Source organism: Jaculus jaculus, chromosome 13, assembly GCF_020740685.1.
Source record: "Jaculus jaculus isolate mJacJac1 chromosome 13, mJacJac1.mat.Y.cur, whole genome shotgun sequence".
Classification (NCBI taxonomy): Eukaryota; Metazoa; Chordata; class Mammalia; order Rodentia; family Dipodidae; genus Jaculus; species Jaculus jaculus.
This window is the reverse complement of record NC_059114.1, coordinates 36,576,971-36,595,820: the sequence shown is the minus strand read 5'-3', so window position 1 is coordinate 36,595,820 and position 18,850 is coordinate 36,576,971. Positions and strand designations below refer to the sequence as shown.

The window sequence follows — 18,850 nt, the reverse complement described above, 5'->3', positions numbered from 1 at the left end:
TATAAGAATGGAAACTCACTACTACTGGAAGAAAAAAATAGGAGGAACTTTCCAAGATATTGGAGTGGGAAAAGATTTCCTGAACAAAACTGCAGTAGCTCAGCAAATTAAACAATCACTCAATCGTTGGGATTTCATGGAGATGAAAAGTTTTTTTCACATACAAACATACCATAAGGACAGAATCCAATAATCCACAGAATTGTTGAAAATTTTTGCAAACTATACAACTGACAGAGGCATAATTTCTAGAATCTATAAAGCACCCCAAATCCTAAACAATAAATAGTCAAACAACCCACTCACAACATGGGATACAGAACTGCACAGGGAGTTCTCTCAGAGGAAGAAATACAAATGGCAAACACACACTTAAGAAAATGTTCAATATCCATAATCATCGGGGAAATGTGAATTAAAACAATTATGACATTCCACCTTACCCCAGTAAGGATAGCAAATATTAAAAAATCAAATGACAACATATTCTGGTGAGGATGTGGAGAAATAAGAAACCTCATTCACTGTTAGTGGGATTGTAAGATGGAATAACCTTTATGGAAAGCAATATGGTGACTCCTACAAAGGTTGACTATAGTTCCCATCATACCCATTTATTTTTTCTTTATTGGGCATTTACCCTAAAAGCTCCATGCCTCAGTTCAGTGAGATTTGCTCAACCATGTTTATAGATGCTTAATTCACAATAGCTAAGAACTGGAATCAACTGAGGTGCCCATCATTAGACACATGGATAACCAAGATGGGGTATATCTACACAGCATTAAGGAAAAATGACACAATATAATTTGAATAAAAATGGACGAACTAAGAACAGATAATTCCTAGTGAACTTACCTAATCATAGAAAGGCAATTATTGCATGGTCACACTCATCTGTGGCTCCTAACCATCTCAAGGACACAACAATAGGAAGGGTGGGGCAGGAGGGGAAGGTAAGGGTGGGGGGAACACAAAACTAGACCCATATGGAAATGGTACCATAAAATCCTACATAATGAAAGACAGACTAAAAGGTTGAACCTTCATCAGGTCCTTAGAGAGAACACCTGAATCAAAGGAACCTGGAGAGGGTATGATGAAGACTAACCTTAATCTTCTACTGTTCCCCCCCCCCTCTTTCTCCCTCCTCTCTCTTTCTCTTCTATATTACCTAGCTTTTGCTTCCTTCTTTTTCCTTTGTGCTGGCCTGTAACTCCCAGTACCAGCATGCAGTTAACATTCACAATGAGCTAGTGATCAGGAAGACTTACAAGGTTTCCCAAAAGAAGACAGATTTATTACTCACCAAAGGTAAATGGTAAGACCCTACTGCCAAAGACACCACATGCTGTTGGTATGGAACATGAGACCTGGCTGGAATCTGGAAGAGAGTCAGTCCCCCAACAGTTAGCTTGTCTAGTGCCACAAGGTCCTACATGAGTGATTGAGGGAAAATGATGAACATCTGTCTAAGCAACTTGTGGTCTAAGCTACTGAGCAACAAAAAAACTGATTCTATGCTCACTCAAGTCCACTAGTTGCACATAGCCATTGTGGGTAACCAACTACTCTTAAATTGGCTAGAAGATTCGCTCGGTACAATGGAACCCATAGCTAGAACTGAGAAACAAGTCAGAATCATATCAAAAACTTTAAGTCCACTCGCCAATATCAAGTTCCCACCAATCTTGGGCTACAAGAGGTCCTATACCTATTAAATTCCCGACTTTACTCTCTGTTTGAGAATCTACTTCTCTTTTTCATATGGAAGCAGAACCTGAGGAAAGAATCAGCCCATTGCACCTCACCAGGGTTTCAGCAAAAACCATAGAGTAATTGGGGAAATGAGCAAGAGTGCTGCTTTCTTGGTGAACCTGGTACCAGCAAAAGAATGAAGTAGATAGACACAGAGTACACTCAACTCCTACCAAACTAGATATCCTGATACACAGATGCTCCCAGGACTTCATCACAGAAGTACACCTAAAACAAACCCAACATGGCTCAGGGAAATTCATGAAGGAGGGGGTGGAGAGATTGTTAGAGCCACAAGTAGGGACAGTATGCAGATAAATCACCTCTTTTCCATAACTGATGGCTACCCACACAATGCATGATCCACAATCCCCAATGATGAGGGTTTCTTCAGAGTGGAGAGGACAGCAAGAAGGATAATTATGGTATCAATATGGCTGTTTGCACACTGAGTATATATATAACTAATAAAGGAAATAACAAAAGGAGTGATGGAGGAATAAAATAAGTAAGAGAGGGAAAAGAGTAGATTGAGAGAAAAGGAAGGATGGAAGAAATAAAAGAAGACAAAAAGAAAAAAAGTATGGGGAAAACCCCAGGAAATCATCTCATGTACTATATATGTATATATATAATATTATATATATATATATATATATATATATATATATATATATATATATATATATGCAATGTTTTATTTTTATAGAAACTAAAACACCAGAGTCCATTGATTCCTACATTAAATACATGCATTAAAAAATAACCATCCATAAAACTTTACATACAATGAATGGATTCCAACCTCTGTGGTAATACGCACCACACATGTACATGTCCAGTGAATTTAAGAGGATCATTGTGCTAGAACTCATCCAGATTCTAGCTTTCATCAAGAACCAAGCACTGACACAGCATGTGGAGTAATGCTTGCAGGTGGGAAGAACTCCACCTGGTGCAGGTGGCTGTGAGGAAACCTGAGGAAATCAGCCCCACATCTTGCCACTATGTTAACATACTAGGAGGTTATGATTCAAACATATTACCTCTAGACTTGAGAGCCCACAGAATTAGATAATGAAAGTTAGATCATGCGCAAACTGTTTTAGTTCTTAAAATATTGACTGTTGAGTGATATCAAATCTGTAAATTGTGCTGGAATTTTAGTTGCTCTTCTGTAAACAGAAGTTGCTAATTTATGGGACTGGGTGATTGAAAATTCACAAAAATTAACAGTGGTAATGAGGCTGGGCATTGTGGTGCACACCTTTAATCCCAGCACTCTGGAGGCAGAGGTAGGAGGATTGCTGTGAGTTCAAGGCCATCCAGAGATGACATAGTGAATTCCAGGTTAGCCTGGGTGAGAGTGAGACCCTACCTCGAAAAAAAAAAAGGGTGGTAGTGAATAAATGGGGGAGCAGATGCAGCAAAGGAGAGGTGAGCACAGATACCAGGTTGTCAGCAACAGCATGCATTGCCCAGCAGAATCATACAAGCATCTTTCTTAAATCCTCCAACTACTTAGCACTCACACCACAACACTATGTACAGAACATATATGTGAAAACATATGTAATGCATATTTATAAATGTTTGGATTTTGATCTACTGCACTTCAGAGAAAATTAGTAAATAGAGACAATAGGCACATTTTGAGATGTTTGCTTGCTGTTATTAATGGACGTTGAGTCTACCTCTGGTTTAGAAAATTGCATCATTCCCTCTTTAGTAAGTGCAGAGTTTACACTATAGGCAAAATGGACTCAAAGTTGTTTGCCTCCACCACTCTTACCCTATATAGTTTTACGTATCACAAAAATAAAAACATGAGTATGAAGACCTCATTGTGGAAACCTCACAACAATCATTGTATCTCTGATATATAGAATAATACACACTATAATTAACGTTAGCACAATGCCTGTTTAGTAATTCCAGACTCTTTGACAATAGATTTATTAAGGAAGACTTAAACAGTTCAGTTAAAGAGAGTAAATGAATGTGAAACTGTCCTGCCCACTTCTAAAATGGAGTACTAGAATTTAGCCTTAACATTTCCTATGAGGACCAGTCTCACTCTTACATTATGTAAAAGCCTCCTGCCAATATGCCTGAAATTCAGTCTCAAAACAGTATTCTATATGGAATGACCAAGGGAGGCTAACCTTGTATCTTATTTTCCCTCCTCTAAAATGTGGTACTATACTGAAGAATAGCTTGGGTCCATCCTGGAAGCATTATGTCATGACATAAATATTCATCTAAGATCTAATTTTATCAGTGATGTTTCAAATACTATACTGAACTTTTTATTCAATATAATATATAAATGTAAATCACTAAAGTGATCAAATTAAATCACCCCAAACTATTATTAAATTAACAAAATGAGGGTCCAAAAGCCCTAGTTTTGTGTTGCTTAGCATGCTTGAGAGTCAGAACTCCATCTCTAGCACCTAAATATCGAAAAAATAAACATAAAAAAGAAAGAAAGAAAAAGAAGAAAGGAAGAAAGGAAAGAAAAAGGAAGAAAAGAGCAGTTGAATTGTCAGAACTTTGTTGGGAAAATCTCAGAAACACCAGTATAATCCAAACAATCACTGATTCATACAATTCTTATTTTGGCGCCTGTGTAGGTGTTTATATTCATTCTTTGCTACTCTGGCAGGTCAAAATAATACAATCAAATCTTTTAAAGATAAAGTATGATGTTCATATAGTTTTGTGTAACATAACATGGATGGTTCCATTACTTAAATATCAGCATATAACCACAAATATTCCTTTGTAGAGTTTTCTGAATACACAGGCAGGTAAGAAAGGTAAGTCTCATTTATAAAGAATGAGTGTATTAATTACATTGAAATATGAATACATCAGTTATACAATGACCTTATAGAAAAGGTTAATAATAAATAAACAGAAATGAACAAATTCATAAGACATTAATTCAATGCAAAATTAACCAAACAAGTTGAAATAAAATATTGTCACCTATTTTGGCAAATTTGTTTATTCTATTACAAATGTGGTCCCTTCTTTCCCCAGTGATTACTACAGAGGAAGCATACTACCGGCATGAGCAGCTGCTCCTGGGTTGAAACACACACACACACACACACACACACACACACACACACACACACACACACTCATGCACGCACACACACATCTACAAAATATTTTCTTTTGCTCTTAAAACTTTGCCTTTAGCAATAAGTTCATTGATATGAAGTAAGTCAAAAGGGATGTGACTTTGCCAACTTATTTTATCATCTCCTGCAATGAAAGTTGGGTAACATTTCTGAAAAAGAGACTAGTGATAATGCTTCCTAGTATGGCTATTATATTGAGTCTGTCCATGCCTTCCCTTTCTAAGAAATATTTCCATACTGACTTTTTCTATCCTGAATTGTGGCTTTCGTTTATCTTAAACTGCATTAGTTATTTTCCAAGAATATGAATACTTTGCTAGAAAAATTAAGAACCATGGTTGTTCTGATATCTGTGAGTTCAAATGTGTCAGAAGAGTACATGTATGGAATTAAAGTACAGAATGGGAATCATCTTTTTTTTCCTATAAAGCCACAGTAAGCTAATAGAAGGGAAGCATTCATTTAGATATTGTCTATTTCCATGGATCCTTGAGAAACATGTGCAATTTTCCTAGTGTTATAAAGATAGAAATGGGTAACAGAGAAATGTACCTATCAAACTATTTAACTTTTTAGCAATATTAAAATTGAGGACCATGTCATGATCAAGATTTATTAAACATATCCCAATTTAATTTGCAATCTACAGAAATTTGCTTGGTATTTTGGATGTTAAATAGAGAGTCGCCTCTTTCGCATTTGCCCCAATTCCATCCATACTATTTAATCATCCCAACTACTGATATTGTCACATAATTTGGTGTGGGTTTGATGCAATCCAATGGATAGCAGAGAAGTAAATAGGGCACATGACTATGGCACACTATTTAAAAAAATATTTCTAATAATTTAGAAATTGTTTTCTGATATAAACATAACCTGAAGTTTCCTTAGTGGGGAAAGACAGGAGGAGGAAAACATACTGGAAAGATGGAGTATGGATTTACTCCAATGGAGCCTGGAAAGCCAAGTGAAGATTAGTTAAAGAGAAACCATCCTTTATGCTGTTCCATTTTTATAATAATTGTGAGTTGGGTGGAAGACATTTTAAAAGTACCCTGTTTTATATTAACTGAACAATGAGCTTGGTATTCATATTTGATCTGAACTTACCTCCACTGAGCAAGGGCTCCAGTAGTTTAGTTCCACTATGTTCCCTTCAGGATGGATCACCTACCTTCCTGAGGGAAATGAGTACATTTCTTAGATGCTCTCTGTTCTCTCCAAGGCTGATTTTATGGTTGGCTCTCCTGTGATGACAGTGGAGGGGAATTTTACAGTGTGCAAATGCAATTAGGAGAGCTAGGAGATGCTTACCAAAGAAATGGCATACTTGTCTGTCTTGTTCAGTACTATGAGACAATCTATTTGGCAATAGATACTAGACATCTTGGTTTTGACTCTCTCAATCTTTATTGCTTATAATGTCCCAGGTAGCTCAGTGGGAAGCTTCAGTGACACAAGGCTAAAGTGTAATGAAACTGAAGCACTATTTTATTACATAAAGAAATATTTTCCTTAACAGTACAAGAAAGTCAAATAATACAGCATTTATAATAATTACAAAGCACTTTGTGCTACCTTAAGCACCTCTTGTTCCCAAATTGCAAATAAAATCTTATGACAAAGCATTTAACCCCCATTTTGCAGATGAGGAAACTGAGGCACAGAGAGGTTAAGTGACTGGGCCAAATACCTGGGTCAGCAGTAAATATAAGAAGAAGTGGGACCCTATCATTCTTATTTTCATTATAGATTATTCAGCTATTGTTCTTGCTTTGAAAATGCCAGTGTTGAAACTAAAGGAAAACTGAATTCACATGTGGAAAGAATAGTATAGTATTTCATAAAGAGAGTTTCTGGCTCCCTATAAACATTCTCTGTACATAGGAATTATAATCCTAGGAATAAAACCTTGAAAATTTGAAAAATTGAGGTTGTCTTGTTATCTACAGCAAATGAGGTGTAAAATTAGTTTTTTTTTTTTTTTTAAAGAATGTGTATTTACTTTCAGAGCTGAATCCAAGACTCAGTAATAGATAACTTAGGAAAAGGGTCAGTCTTCTATTGCCTCTGGTAGAAAATCACCTCATCAGTAACATTAGGGCACCTCTAGATAAAAAAGTAGAGCTATCTTGTTGCTGTCAGCTGTCTTAGAAAAAAAATTATCCTCAATGACAAGAGGTAAGATTACTTTGGGCATGTCAGGATGTTCTTAATATGCACATCTCTGTATCAAACTCAACTGTTTGGTAGAAATTTATAATATCACCTCTATGATGTTTTTACCCAAGTCATACAGCATATGCATCTGCAGGCAAATTTAAAATGAAATTTGGGACTATGGAAATTGGAGGATTCAGAGGTTGTCTCCAGCCCATGTTCCCTAACAGTGTTAGCGTCCTGAACAGAATTGAGCTTTGAGTTCGAGCATTATCTTCCTCATTTTCAATATGAATAACATCAGTCCCTTCTTGGAGGAGAAATGCAGATATGGAAGAACAAGGAAGCATCCAATCTGCATTGTTTTCCTGATGTTTCACTTGCTGGATCCACTTTCATCTGTGGAATGCATTCCACCAGCTCCACCTTTCAGAGAGTGCTTTTCTTCCATTCACACTGCAGATGTCTGTGTTCCTGAGTTTAAAACAATCATAAAGATAGAAAAGCATATTCCTGTAGTAAGAAACCAGACTTTTCAAAGGAAACATTTTATTGTAAATAGCTTCTCATAGGTATTTCTCTTGCTTCATTTCCCACCCACCCTTGTTTTTTTTTCTTTTGTTTGTTCTGACTTTTTTAAAATGTTGTTTATTTTCAGGAATAGTGTTTCAATGGGGTGTGGTGTTACATTAAAATGACTCCCCTGCACAGCAGGAGTTGAATGTTGCATTATAACTTTGGTTCCATGCCCAAGACATCTTTGCTTGATCTGCTGAGACTTGTTTTGTTGTTAATTTTTTTTCTTTACACAATATATGTTTATAGTTCCCTTCTTCTGGGTTGACATACACATGTTTCATTAAATGCAGCATATATTGTAGATTTTCAACAGGGTCACTTTGAACTGTCAAGTAAGAAACCTTGAATAATGGCTTTAAAGTACACAGTCTTGGCTGCAGGGTAGTTCTGAATTTTTGATCTCCCTTGCACTGGTGTAAACAATTTTGCCATCGTTGAAGGTTTAGAAGCATTTGCCTTTCTGGGGTATGATCCATGTTTTTGATTTTCCTGTAAAATAGAGAAAAAAAAACCTCACTAATCATCATTTTGGAGAACATCCTAATGAGAAAACTACAAAGGGAAGTTTGGTTTTGAAGCACTACAGGAAGTAGACAGTTTCTTTGGCTAGGCACAGAACTAGGGAAAAAAGTCCTTCATTCTATATTTTAATACAAGGTGGTGAAAAGGGTGACCCCATTTCCTCCTTCTTCTTGGCCTAAGTGCCTAAGTGAAGTTTTCCAGCCATTGGTCTTTGGGCTGCTTGGTGGTCTTCTGGGACCTGTACAGTACTAGATGTACTATAGATCAACCAACACCTTCATATTCATTTAAGAAGACCAATCATGGACTCTGGATGGGCAGGCTTCCTTCATTTGATAAAAGTCCTGTGGGAATGAACTATGAGAATAAAATATGGGAATGAACTATGAAAAAGAACTGTGGTAAAATTTTTATGGACCTTAAAAGAAGATTGAGATTATATATATAATTATATATATAATTTGAGATTATAGTTTTGAGATGCTAAAGTCCTTACTTTTAACTTAGCCTAAAGTTAATCCTACAACTATATAACTTACCCACTTAAGGAAACTTGACTAGGTTACCTCTGCCTTGGTGTACCTTTGTCCTGAATAACATGAATGGCCATTATTGATTAGCAATGTTCAGAGATGCTGCCTGATTTTAAGCTATGCACTTTGCCTGGTTTACACCATGACCCTGACTGGACTCTCAATGCAGAGAAAGCATATTGAGTAAGAAGGGCTGACCATAGCAGTGAAGACAATGAGGTCGGTAACGAAGGGCCCACAGCTCCGCTGAAGGCAACAGGGAGGAATAATGTAATTGCTTTTGTGATCAGAGTGCATGTGTTCTGGATAAGCAGAGTCCAACAGGTCACACTCCCGTCCTTTAACAAACATTAAAAGGTCATCCCAAACTGAAAGTTCCTTATCTTTTGCTCATACAATGTAGTACTTGCTCCCTTGTAACTATTTTTTGTCTGTTCAATAAAAGGGCCAAAGAGTACCTGTGTGCAGGAGGTTTACTGATGCTTAAGGAAACTTCTCTTCAGTTTCTTTTTTTTCCTCAGACTGCTTCTAGAGGTAGCCAGGCCACACCTGGACTAGGTTTACCAGAAGTTAGTTCTCCCACTTTGCAGGCTCTGCTCCTAGAAGCAGTTTGACTATTTATGGGTAGGAACATTCCAGAGATTAGTCTTCTCTAAATTCAGGTTTGTACCCACAAATAGGACAATGTCCAGGTCTTACTGGAATGGCAGATTTTCCAGCTCTGGAATCTTGCTGGGCCTTGAGACCTGGGCATGAGGCCTAGTGGAACTTCCTGAGCCTAGCTAAAGTTTGGTGATCTGCCCCGGGCCAGCTATAACTAATGGCTTCTGGCCTGCTAGTTCCGAGTAGGAATTGGAATTCCTGCGCATGCACTTGGGACCAATCATCTCAAAGGTTGTGGTTTACTATTGGCCCTTACCTCTCCCCCCCACAGTCCTAAAATCCCCGCCTTCGTTCCCAACATTATATAGGCAACTGCTTGTAACAATAAAGTGAGTTCTTGCTTCGACAAGACTCCCGACTCAGTGTGGTTTTTCTCTGGTGACAAGGAGAGGTTCTGAGTCGTTTGACACTCATCTTTCTCCTCAACCCCTTGGGAGGAACCGGTGAGCCTGGTCCCTCCTCAGCACAACTACCTGCCGGGGGAGGAGCCTGGCATCTGGCACCCAATGTGGGGCTCTGGGAACCCGGCAGACTAGAGCCCCATGAGAGGCATTCATTGGGGAGGTAATCGGTGTACATGTGCAGGTGAGCATACCCTCATAAGTTATGAGGCAGTCTTCATATTTAATGTGCTAAACTTTGTTTCTATAACCTGTACTTGATTGTCAACATCTCTTTGTTCTCTTTCTCTTTCCTTTCACTTTTGGTCCCACCAAGCTGCATCTGCGGCTTGTGTATTTCTGAAAGGGTCATGTGTCCCTAGTGGACACACTGTGTGGCTTTTGACCTTTAAGCTTATGCTTCTCTCTCTCTCTCTCTCTCTCTGCTTGGGCCTGTGAAGGCAGGCCAACTTTTTCTGACATTATGTAACTTCCCCTGGATCTGTAAACTTCAACAAATATCCCTTCCTCCATAACTGTACCTGGTCTGGAAGTTCATCTCGGTAAACCTGAAGCTGTCTGATACAGAACTTGGTACCAAGGAGTGGACTCAGATGAACCTGACCATGTGGATGTTAATCTTTTGGCACCTTTGTTTTGAAGGAATAGGCATGGACTTGGTGCTTACAACTGAAGGTGTCTTATGGAGTGGTAAACCAAATTTTATGGACTATTCTGATGAGAATCTGAGAATGCTAAGTGCAGACAACATTGAACTTCAAGGCTTAGCTTATAAGCTTTCTAAGGAAAATAAAGATTACAGAGGACTTTGTAGGAACTGGGCTACTGGCATAAGGGCTGGCTGCGTCCTGCTTGCTGCCCAGGCCCAGAGAATTTAATCAAGGTTAAATTTGTAATGGACAGATGTGCTTGGCTAGAGGTATTGGACTGAGAGGTTTATGATTTTAAGCTGGAAAACTTTAAGCAAGTTAAATTTACTGGCATAGAGACTGGCTTTAGATTACTAAAACTGCTATTGTCAACACATTAGCAATCTTAAGGAAGATGGTCCATTGCTTTACCATATAAAGGATGCCTGAGGGAAGACTATCATAGAAAGGCAAACACTTTTTGATGGTTTGCATTGTTTCAGTCTCTCCTTGCCATGCCTTATACCAGTTAAAAATGTTTACTCTGTGCCTTTATATGTTAGATGTGTTTAACTTATTTGATTTTACAGGTCTTAATATCTTAAATTGGTCAAGACTATGGGGACCTTTGAAATTGAACTGAGTACAATTTATAATGTATGATGGTTATAACCCTATTGGGAGCCAGGGGCGGAATGTGGTAGTTTAAATAGATGGCCCCCAATATATTCAGTTGTTTATTTGTTTGTAGTCTGGATTCTGCAGCCACCTGGCTGGAATCAGTGCCATTGGGTGGATCTTAAGGTGTGGTGGTGGGTTTCAGATTTCAGTCTAAAGATATGCAAGCAGGAGTTCTTGAAGCATGCTGTGGTTTTTGGCTTTAGGCTTGTACTCATTATTCCACCTTTGGAAAACTTAAATATATCTTCTTATCAATTGATATTTTCTCCCGTGCCTGTTGGGCATCTACACATGCTGGGGAAAAAATCTTAACATGCAATTAGCCATATGCTTCAATCCTTTGCCACCCTTCGACTACCTGACCAAATTAAAACAGATAATGGCCTCTGCTTCGTAAGCAAGGACTTTGTAGATTTTCTCCAGACCTGGAAAATCTCACATTCCACAGGCATCCCGTACAACCCCTGGGGCCAGGCTATCCTTGAAAGATATAATCAGACTCTCAAGTCTCAATTACAAAAACAAAAGGGGGAATCCCTACCCCCACACAACCAACACAAAAAGGCATTACTTATCCTAAATATTTTAAATTTTTCTAAAGAAGATAAACAATTATCTCCGTTTCAAAAACATTGGTCCTCATCCATTACCTACAGTTCTATCTGGGTAAGATGGAGGGACTCATTGACTGGGGCCTGGAGCTGGCTTTGCCTCTGATCTGTGCCTCCCCGGCTGCTTGCAGTACGGTTGCCCATACAACCTTAAAAAATTGCTCAGCCACCTTCCCCATCCCCTTCCAGCTTTTCCCAATGTTTCCTCTGGAACTTGAATTTAGGCCTGCCTTCCCTGAATAATTCCAGTATAGATGTGGGGTACATTCATCCTTCCTTATGTTTAACACAATTGAGCCCAATGCTCAGTGCTGCCCGCCTTCTGGAATGGTTTATGTTTGTGGAGGCGGGATGGCCTATGAATTTCTGCCCACCAACTGGATGGGCCTTTGTGCCCCAACCACCTCAATCCAAGATGTAGATACCATTCCTGGAAGCTAGATTCCCTGGCTGAGGTAGTCCTACAAAAGAGGAGAGGACCAGACCTACTAACGGCCAAAAAGGGAGGCATATGCTTGTTTTTTTCTGCTTTTATGCCAATAAATTGGGAATCATCCAGGACAAGGTTAAGAGGCTCCAGGAAGACTTGGAGAGGAGGCGGTGGGACCTCTAGGACAACCCGCTACAGATGAGCTTACATGACTTCTTACCCTACCTTCTTCCTCTACTTGGGCCCCTCCTTCTCCTTCTCCTTCTCCTCACTGTTGGGCCTTATGAAATTAACAAAATTACACAATTCATTCACCAGTGGCTAGAGGCAATAAAACTCCATCAGGTTGAGATACATTACCACAGGCTGGCAACTCAGGAATTAAGTTCCTCAGATGAACCACTGCCACCTTCTCTGCCCTCCATGTGACCAATGATGGGTAAGATCTCAAACTGACTGAGACAACCTAAAACAGGCCATGGAGTGGGTTCTCAGCAAGGTAAACACATGGTACCCAGTGAGGGTAAGATCCCCAGAGGAGGACAACCTAAGACAGGAGCCATGGTGACTAATACTCTTACAAAAACAAAAGGGGGAGATGTTGGGCCTTGAGGCCTGGGTGTGAGGCCTAGTGGAACTTCCTGAACCTAGCTAAAGTTTGGTGATCTACCTCGGGCCAGCTACTCCTAATGGCTTCTGACCTGCTACTTCAGTGTAGGAATTAGAATTCCTGCGCATGTGCTTGGGACCAACCATCTCAAAGGTTGCGGTTTACTATTGGCCCGTACCTTTCCCCCACCTCACCCCCCGTCCTAAAATCCCTGCCTTCTTTCCCATCATTATATGGGCAACTGCTTGTAACAATAAAGTGAGTTCCTGCTTTGACAAGACTCCCGACTCAGTGTGGGTTTTCTCCAGTGACTACATGAGGTTCTGAGTCACTGGACACTCATCTTTCTCCTCAACCTCTTGGGAGGAACCCGTGGGCCTGGTCCCTCCTCAGCACTACCTACCTGCCAGGGAGGAGCCTGGCAGAATCTCCTTCCAGAAAAATCTGTTCTCTCTGCTTTCTTTTTTTAAATTTTTTTTTTCTGTTTTATTTATTTATTTAAGAGCGATAGACAGAGAGAGAAAGAGGCAGAGAGAGAAAGAGAGAGAATGGGCACACCAGGGCCTCCAGCCACTGCAAACGAACTCCAGATGTGTGCGCCCCCTTGTGCATCTGGCTAACGTGGGACCTGGAGAATCGAGCCTCAAACCGGGGTCCTTAGGCTTCACAGACAAGGGCTTAACCACTAAGCCATCTCTCCAGCCCTCTCTCTGCTTTCTTTACATCTTATTTTAAAATAAACTTTATTTTTTTTAAAGACAAAACAATTTCCTGCCTTTTATTTTAATTGGAAGATAAAATGAACCCAGCACCCCTAACCAGTATTGGTTTAAACCCTGGTGTTAAAAAGCCAAAACAAAAATAAAGTGAAAATGAACTTTTAAAACAAAGATGAAAATATTTTTATTTTTTTCTATGCCTTTGAGCTAAATGCATTTGTGCAAGTTACATATCTCTGAGTTTAGTTATTTTAATTTGTACAAAGAAAATAGAAGTGCTTATCTCAAGATTGTAAAGGAAATGAGCAGTTCTTATCTCATTATTATAAGTGACCTAAAATATTAGTTATGATCACTATTGCCTTATTCTCTGAGGTTTTCGAAGGTGATGACTTAAAAGAGTTGAATAACTGTACCAAACATCAGTTTGAGATGGTATGTTTAATAATAGTTCTAGCTATGCGTTTCTTTAAGTTTCTTTTCAACTTTTTTCTGTCTTTATTAACTCTCTGCGAGTGTATGTGGGGGGAGACCCACACTTGCCACAGCAGAGCAACCTTGGGGTGTCTTCTTTTCCCGCCCTTTTGAGACAGCGTCTCTTGTGCTGCTCTTGTGGCTGCTGCTCGGGAGCTTCCAGATCCTCCTGGCTCTACCTCCCACTGTCCTAAGTATATTTGGATTACAGGCACATGGGCTCCTTTGTGAATGCTTTATTTGGACACTGAGGAAGACTGAATTTGTGTTAGTAGGCTTGCAAGCAAACACCTTTAATGGCTGAGCCATCACTCCATTCCCAATTTCTGTTGCTTGCTTTCATGTCACACTTTCTGCTCTGCAATTACAAACACTGGCATATTGTCTGCACCTTAGGACTTATAGGGGTACTTCCTGGAGATTCTGCCACATAGATTTGGGGTTGCCTGCAATGTCCCTGAAAATTGCCTGCCAACAATGCCTCTTATCCTGTCCCTACATAAGCACTTCTGTCTGGATTTTCACTAGGGTATATATCCAGTTTATAATGCTCTTGCTTCCACTTAAGTCTGTATGACATCCTATCATGTGCTACTTAAAGACATGCCTTCAGCTTGGATGGCATGCATAGAAAAAAATAGGTGTTTAATTTTTCCTTTATATACAAAAAGTTAAGTTTGCCACACTTTGGTTTCCTTGTCTATAAAATGAAAACTAATCATGTGTAAGGGAAATCTTATTGTCCAGAAATGTGACCATTATCCAAATTGGAGGAACAGTTAGTACTGAATTTCCCAAAGACATTTCCAAACACTAAAATTAATGTTTCAAAAAAATCCTGGCATAATTAATTTATGGAATAAAATCCAAAATATTTGGAATGCGTATTTGTAGACGCAGTCTTCTCCCAAGATAGGATTAGTTAGTTAGGATGAGGGAGGACAGAGTCACAACATAACCTGTGGGGAGGATGTACAAGGACTGTAGTGAAAATACAATGGGGGAAGTCGAGGAAGGTGGCAAGAGGCATAGAGACTGGTGGTGTGCACACAGGAGGAGACAAGTCATTTATTATTCGAATGCAGACTTCCCTCTGTCTTTGCTCTTTTTCTGAGAGAGAGAGAGAGAGAGAGAGAGAGAGAGAGAGAGAGAGAGAGAGAGAGAGGGAGGGAGGGAGGGAGAAAGGGAGGGAGGGAGGGAGGGAGGAAGAGAGAGTGTAAGAGAGAGAGAATTGGCATGCCAGGACTTCTAGCCACTATGATTGAATTCCAGACACGTGCACCACCTGTGTGCATGTGTGACTCCGTGCTTGTGTCACCTTGTACTTCTGGCTCATGTGAGATTTGGAGAGTGAAACATGGGTCCTTAGGCTTCACAGGCAAATGTCTTAACCACTAAGCAATCTGTGCAGCCCTTCCCTCTGTGTTTCTGAGCAGACAACTGGAGAGGAATGACAGGGCAGAGATGGGAGCAGGCTTTGTGGGCATGCTTCAACAGAGGGTTGCCTTCCTAGCAAAAAGCTATGTTTTTATGTCCAAAAACTACATAATATAATCTATGGCCATTAAGTACTTGATTTTTTAAAATGTGCACATGTACATGGTTGAATTTTTAAATGATGCTAAGTTGCCAAAATATGTTTACAATATATTTAAAGATAATATACCTTTATACTTTTGATTTGAAAAAAAAAATTCTTGTCCATGTTTACTGTACTGGTAGATAGATATTTTAAGGGTGAACAAATATACCAATGTGTGCTGCTTAATTTGAAAAGATCCTTACAGATTCAATTAAAAGGTCAAGATTTTTAGATCACTTCTAAAAACAATAAATAAATTAAAAAAATGTCATTCTCCTAATGCTTTTTATTATGCATTCACTTTTAAGTTCAATTTCTTGCATCATTTACTAATTTCAAATCTTTCAATATGCCAACCTAGAACTGAGAATAGGAAATTTTACTTTTGTTAGTTCACTTGTTTTGTTGTTGTTTTCTGCCCTGCCACTTTTATTCATTCACCTGGAATATCCCTCTGAAAAGTGGGTCTGTTTCCACTCTCTGTTTTTGCTGCCAGCCTCAGCTGAGGCTACTTTGCTTTGACTTTAGATATTGCGAATCTCTGCAGTGGAGCTCCTGAGCCTGTTTTCAGTCATGCAGAGTCTACAATACAAACTGAACCATGTAACAAGGACCAACATCAGGTTTTGAATGAGAAACTTGAGACAGAGGGAAGGAGGGAGGAAGAAAATCAAATAACATCAATGCACAAGCTTATAAGATTAGGTTAAGAAAGCATTTTGAGGCAAGAAGTTTTAATGTCATGTTAAAAAAAAAAAAAAACCTGAAATCAAGTTCTAATTCTGAACAATTGCTGAAGCTGGTATTTCTGAACACTTCTTATTTGTAAAAAATAGCAATGTAATAATGTATTTCCTTGATCCTTAGATGTAATTTTTTACATGCTGTAATATCTTTGTAATAAGGATGTGTCTTACTATCAATGATGTGACATAATTTAATTGAAGATATATTTTCTTTCCTACTGGCACCTAAAAAAAAAAAAAAAAAAAGCTATGTTTTGTACAACCACTGATAGGAGCCAGAGCAGCAATAGAAAAGGATGTGTCTCAGACAGGTTGCACACAGTGCATTTGACATGTTTAGTGTGACCATCTGATTAACATACATGGCTGTTCTTTAGACCCCTGACCAAAGAAAGACATCAAGATCTGTTCATTTATGGCCAGTGAAATAGCTACTAGGACTATCAATAGAACCAAGAGGCAGGATCCCTTCCATTTGCTCCTCCCTCACCTATAAACCTTAAATAAATATATTCCACAAAAAGACTTTCAATGGTAAATTTTTAGATTCTGTATTACCAGAAATTGTAGGCAAGATTCTGTGTCAAATCATACCATATATATATATATATTTGTGCATATATATTTGTATATATATATATATTTGTGTATATATATATTTGTATATATATATTTGTGTGTATATACATACATATATATATATATATATATATATATATATATACACACATATATAGCTTTTCTTGTATTTTGTTTATTTTATATGCCATATAGGCCAGCAAGCCTTGCATGCAAAAGCCTCCTACCTCCATTTCCCCAATGTTGGGATTACAGGAATATACCACTATGCTAGCCTATCATTTCTGCCTATCACAATTCAGTAAATAAAACAACATTGTTGGAGTTAGCACATTTTGACCTTGAAACCAATTAGTCTATAAGCAATCTCCTAGAATGTTCCCTTCCCCCAAACTGAGCAATATCTGTGAAGGAAGCTATTATTTATATAGGTAAGGCAGATTTATTCAAATTAATGCTTTAAATAATTGAAATTATTGGGTATAGCAATATGGTTCACAAAGATTATTGTAAAAAACTTGCTTACTAGTGCTGGCCTGTTTTTCCTTCTTCTTAGAACACCAGCTCCAGTAATGATTTCTGAAACATCATTACATGCTATCAAGCTCTGAGTCAATGAGTACAGCCTGCCACTTCAGACTTGTAACCAAAGTATCTGTAAGGGCTCCACTGTGTGCCATCAGAAATCCTAACCTTCATATGCAATTTGTCATATGGCATTCATTAAAAGATAACTATTACTATCCCTTTGATTTTACAGAGGATATCACTAACACTAAAGATTGCTAAGTAGCTGGTCTATGAGAATTCTCCTGGGGAGCATATTGTACTGTGTGACACTTAACTGAAGCCACAGGGCAGGTACTTCCTTAATTTTCTGCTGAGGTGGGAAAGACAAATGGATATCGATCATTTACAGTAGTGCTAGAAGTGTGGTGTAGGCAGAGGGATCATATCTTAGAGGTACAAGTCAGCACAGAATTCTTGGTATATCATAGGAACTTGGATTTAATGGGCCTTTATATGAGCCAAATTCTATCCAATTGTTTCACTTAAGTAATATAGTTACAATACTTTAATATGATGTAATATGATATACCATAGAAAAAATAGTGGGTCCTAATTCATGTTAATAAAACTTTTGGTGCTATGGACTGAACCCAAGACCTTGCTCATGCTTAGCACATATTCTGTCAGTGAGTACATTAGGAATTTCCCATTTAGAGAGTGCTATCATTAGAATGCTACTATCTCTCCTCACCTAGGGAGAAAACCATCAATGCAACTATATGAGGAGATGGGGCCCTTAGGAGGTGATGCTTTCATGAACTGGGTTAGTGTCTTATAAAATAGCTGAACAAAATAACTAGGCTATTTTGCCCTTCTGTCTCTTCTAGTGATGACACAATGTCCTTTACAGAGGATGCGGTATGGTGCTATCTTGGATATCTATCACCAGACAGAGCTCACCAAAGACTTAATGTAGGATTCCCCAGCTTCCAGAAGTGTGAAGAATCTTTAATGTTTACAAATCAGCCAGTCTCAGCTGCTCCTCTATTGCAGTACTAGCAACAAAACATGAAGATAGAATAGTGTAGTAGTTGCTATTGTGAAAGATCGTTATTGGTAGTAAATAAAGCTATAGCTATGAGATTCTTTTCTTTTCTTTTTTGCCAGTATTAGGGATTGAGCCCAGGGCCATATGCATGCTAGAAGAAATAAATATATTTTAAGTTATTTATTGTTCATTTAAAAATTTTATTTTCCCATTTTTTGTATTTTCATACATAAATATAATATATTTTGTTCCTACTTTCTCCAATTATCCTCTCTCACCTACTCCCCTCCAAATAATATCCTTCTTATTCCTATTAATCCCTATCTGACTTCCATAACTTTTTTATCCCATTGAGTTAAATTAGAGTTGCTTACATGATTATGTATGGAAGATTATTTACTGTAGAATGGGAAACTGACCAGTGGCTATACAACTGATGAACCTGATTTCCCATCTC

The 18,850-nt window shown here is 38.5% G+C and overlaps 1 protein-coding gene across 4 annotated transcripts in view; it reads right to left on the bottom strand.

Moving 5' to 3' along the window:
• Positions 1 to 6,303: 6,303 nt before the first annotated feature.
• Jakmip2 (janus kinase and microtubule interacting protein 2) overlaps positions 6,304 to 18,850 on the bottom strand; it is a 248,800-nt gene continuing 236,253 nt past the window's right edge. For all 4 annotated transcript variants that reach the window (XM_004664740.3, XM_045132489.1, XM_045132490.1 and 1 more), the window contains one exon: positions 6,304 to 8,144. The gene's annotated coding sequence lies outside the window, so the exon portion shown is untranslated. The remainder of the gene's footprint in view (positions 8,145 to 18,850) is intronic.